Raw genomic sequence first — 4,770 nt, 5'->3', positions numbered from 1 at the left:
GTGAGTATTTAATGCATGAAGAAATTATAATATTATTTACTGCAGAAGATGGGCGTATGGTAGTATGCTGTTTTGAGTAACAGTCACCAGCTGGAGAGTGCCCATGAGAGCCACTAGAGGGCACTCCACACAGACTATTATCACTCCCTCACAAACTACATTTCCCATAACTCACTGCCCGGACTCATCATCACTGATTGCATTCACCTGTGTCTCATCATTACCCTGTTAGTCTCGCTCTATTTATACCATGTTCACTCAGTCTCTCACTGCGAAGTTTTGTATGTTGTTGCACTGCGATTCCGAGCATTTTCACTGGTTTCATGTCTCTTGTTTTTTTTTGTTTTTTTCTTCTTCCCTGTTCCGTGGATTACTCTTTTGCCTCTGACCCCTGTTTTGTTTGTTTGTTTGTTTGTTTGTTTGGACTGCCTACCTGTGTTTTGACCTATTGCCTGATTGCGTGTCTGGATTGCCCCTAATTAAAGCTGAATTTGGATCTCAACCTTTGTCTCGGAGCAGTTTGTAACATTTTGAACATATCTGACAAAAATACTTAGAAATAAAGATTAAATACCACGATTAAAGACTGCAATTTAATTAAATAAATATATGCACTGCATGTTTCAAAGTAAATCACATTTGAAAATGAAGACAATAATTAAGTAATAAAGTAATTAAGACAGCCATAAGTATACAGTTGTAATACAAAATAACATTTTATTGTATTATTGTTAAAAGTCCGTGCCCTGACATAGACTACGTTACCCATAATGCATGCGTTCGTTGTAGTTCCGATCGCTCGTGGTTACGCTAGGCGCTTTCACTTTGGTGTAGTCCAGTCAGTGCTATGAGAGCAGTATTCACGATGCAGAGAATTGCCATCCTTTGTTTATCCTGCGCGAATCTTGTGTGTATGAGTGCTGTGTGCGTCCTTAAGATGTAAGTACGGCTTTTGCATGAATGACTCGTTTATTGCAGAGTTATTAGCCCAGATGGCGAAGTTGTTATACTCGTATTATTCACTACTGCTATACGGCTGTTGCCGTTACGGCGCTCCATATGCGCTACGGCGCTCCATATGCGCTCATAAAGTAGCCATTTACTGTATATACTTTAGTTATTGCCTTGTAAATAACCGTAAATATTATATTTAATGTATAGTTCGCCTATTTTGGCACTTTTCACCATGTGGAGATTTATGGCATCTATGCAAGTTAATTTATAGTGTTAGAGCTCCCACTAGTGGATTTTGGTCGTACTGCGGGTCATTTCTTTATGCAACTATATGTAACCATAGCCTACATGTTTATTAATATACATTTTATTGTATTTTCTGTTTCAGATAACCACACATACACACACACACACCTACAAACACACCTATTTTGTCATATTGATACCTGTAAACCATCATCATCTCCATGTACCTGACTTCTCCTCAATAAATACTAAAACTGCATCATTGGATTTGCCTATTCCTTCTGATCGAGGAAGACTCAGTTGACGAGCAATCCATAATCAGCCTCAGACGCACACGGTCTCTTACAATTATTATTTTTAGAATATTATTTTTATTACATTTTATTTTACAGTAAAATATTACAATAATATTATTACAGTAAAATCTAACAAACATATGTATATATTTGCAGTTGCAATGTAAAATAATATTATTATTATTTATATATTAGTATTATTATTACTTTTCCTATTTTTGCAGTGAAATATTACAGTAGTATTTGTTTTTATGTATTATTTTTATATTTAATTAGTGATGATAAAACAAACTTGTTTTTTAATCACATTTTAAATTGCAATTTCAAATGTATCCCTTTCCTGCAGCTCAAACAGTAGAGCATCAGAGAGAGATCATGGGATCGATTCCCAGGGAATGCAAGAACTGATAAGAATTAAAATATGTACCTTGAAATGCAATGTAAGTCGCTTTGGATAAAAGCGTCTGCCAAATGCATACCGGTAAATGTAAATGTATTCCCTCTCACCCTAAACACTCCCCCAGATGTTTGCTGTAGTTTGAACTCATTTCTGACTTTAATTGAAATGTTGGCATGACCCGATTCAAGCACTATATTCAAGGCAACACTTAAATAAGTCATTACACGCTGCTATATAGATGTGACGCTTGCACTATATGGAGAGTTTGAAGCAATAAATCGTATATAATAATTATTGGCGATGTATAGCTGCAACAAGAGTTTTTAGTGTACATATTTATATATTTTTCTTATATTATATGTCTTATGTTTGTTTGTTTTTACCAAATGCTACACTGAGAGTATACAGGGTTGGAACAACTTGAGGGTGAGTGAATCATGACAGGATTATCAACTAAAATTTACTCAAAATTATGATGCAAATAGTTGATTCAAATATTTTTGAGTTAAGAAGTCTGTGGAAACTGATTGCCTTAAATATCTCAAGCATCACTTATTGTTGTGACAATGCATCACAGGGCTGGCAATGTAAGATTGAAATATATTAATAATACAACTTATGATCAGTGATTAGACTTCATATAAAACCAGTGAACCAGAAGGATTAGATTACCATCAGTAATTAGCGTTTTGAAATTCTTCACAAAGTGCACATCAGCAAAGACATGCATGGATTCATTTTAAGCACAAAATGACTTATTTCAATTTAAAAAAAATGTAAATAGCATTTATATATCTGTATTGTGTTATATAATCTGCATGTTAAAACTGCGCTGTGTTAGTGCTGAGGTGTGTTGTGGACCGGGTGTGATTGTCTGCTCTGTGCTAGAAAGTCCAGGGTCACTGTTTAGATCCGGCACAGCTTAAAGTTATGCTTATTACATAAGCGCTGTAATAAACACCATCACTGTGACACATGCTGACTGACCCCTAGGATAGACCTGCAACTTCGAGTTTAAGTGCAAGGAAAACATTCATACTTTTGATCCATTTATTTTCATGATATTTTCCACTCACAAAACCAAAACATTGTTGTTTATATACATATCTTTTTAAAAAGTGTCTTTTGTAATGCACGATCAACAGTCCGTTCCTTTTAATAAACTACATGAACGGACTTCTCTGGGATTCAGAACGAGATATTATTTACGTTCTCCTTTATTAGAGATATTATTTACGTATTTGCCTTTCTACAAGTAATTGTATTATAAATATATCAGCCTACATTTATTTGAAGTGGAAAGAGTAAAGGTTTGACCCCGACGTGATTTGAACACGCAACCTTCTGATCTGGAGTCAGACGCGCTACCGTTGCGCCACGAGGTCAGATCCATGACGTAATATCTATAAATATCATATGTCAGGATCAAACCTCGGATTATGTTTCAGGGTGATACCCAGCTTCGTCTTCAGTAAACTGGTGCATTCATTGGGCTGCAGCGCCATCTAACGAGCTGCCAAGTAAATGTGATTTAATGTTTAAAAATTATTAAAATATCGACAAATAAATCATTTAAATCAGAATGTACTTTGATATTCTCTATCTGTCAAAGATCAACAAATCTTAGAATTAAATAAGCCTAATTCTTATATAATATTTTTTTAGCAAGCAAAAACAACCGCAGGTGTGTGGACTAAATACACGGCTTAATTTAATAATCGTACTATAATGTGTGCTGTTGATTTAACAGCTTTGAGTGTAAAGTTGAAATAAGTTTTGACCCCGACGTGATTTGAACACGCAACCTTCTGATCTGGAGTCAGACGCGCTACCGTTGCGCCACGAGGTCCTGCGGGCAGAGGCGGGATTTACGGCTTTCGAGTGCTAGTCATTCAGAAAGAGCTGGGATTGTACTCTTTTTTTTCCCCCTTACACATTTTGCTAATCAGTAGCCGTGATTAACCAGAGGTGTAGTCAAGACCCAGACCAAAACCAAGACCATTCTTGGAGTTAATGAGATCATTAAAGCCAGGGATGGTTCACCCACAAATACAACTTATGTCATCATTTTCTCACCCTCAAGTTGTTCTAAACCTGTATGATTTTCTTTGTTCTGTGGAACGTAAAAGAAGATATTTTGAAGAATGTTGGTAACCCAACAGTTGCTGGTCCCCATTGACTTCTAGTATGAAAAAAATATATACTCTGGAAGTCAATGGAACCAGAAACTGTTTGGTTACCCACAAAAGGCATACACAATATGCTTTTTATTGTTGAAAAATAATTGGTCACATTGTATAAAAAAGAAAAAGATTTCCACCATGACCAACAATTTTGTCACTAATAATGCCTAATAATTTTGCCACTTTTTTTTCCAAATGTTTGTGAAATTTAAGAAGACAATCAGTATGAAGGAAATATTAAAGTAATAACAAGATAAAACACACAGTGTTTGTACTATAGTCAATAAAATGCTGCTTATGTAATTAGAAAGCAAACAAACATGATATTCAAAACATGTTTAAAATTATAAAATATAATTCATAAAATACAGGTTCAAACACAATTGGCTACACCATTTGTGGTGAAAATGTTCATCGTGCTAAAAATAGAATGTGCAAATTAATTGGAACTTCAATGTATAAATATCTGCTTTATGTGTATATTATGATTTTAAAATAAGCATTTTCGACCCAAAATTTTGTTTTTAATATACTTTTTAATAAACATTTTTCCCCCAAAAATAAAATGTAGCAATCACAAATAAATTAAATTATATAAACAATATAGCCAGTCAGTCTATTAATGGTGTAATATTATTTTAAAGAAAAATAAAATAAATTCAAAATGAAGAAAAATGAAAATGAATGCTTC

At 34.3% G+C, this 4,770-nt stretch overlaps 2 non-coding genes across 2 annotated transcripts; both read right to left on the bottom strand.

The window, feature by feature from the left end:
• Positions 1 to 3,209: 3,209 nt before the first annotated feature.
• On the bottom strand, positions 3,210 to 3,281 carry trnaw-cca (transfer RNA tryptophan (anticodon CCA)). Its single transcript has one exon. It is a non-coding gene; the product is annotated as a tRNA-Trp (tRNA).
• A 392-nt stretch (positions 3,282 to 3,673) lies between these two features.
• Positions 3,674 to 3,745, bottom strand: trnaw-cca (transfer RNA tryptophan (anticodon CCA)). The gene has a single exon. It is a non-coding gene; the product is annotated as a tRNA-Trp (tRNA).
• Between the last annotated feature and the right edge of the window lie 1,025 nt (positions 3,746 to 4,770).

The sequence above is a fragment of the Rhinichthys klamathensis genome, unplaced genomic scaffold, assembly GCF_029890125.1.
Source record: "Rhinichthys klamathensis goyatoka isolate OS25496 unplaced genomic scaffold, OSU_Roscu_1.1 h1tg000209l_1, whole genome shotgun sequence".
NCBI lineage: Eukaryota > Metazoa > Chordata > Actinopteri > Cypriniformes > Leuciscidae > Rhinichthys > Rhinichthys klamathensis.
Note: the sequence above shows the minus strand (reverse complement) of the source record. Positions and strands in the feature narration are given on the sequence as shown.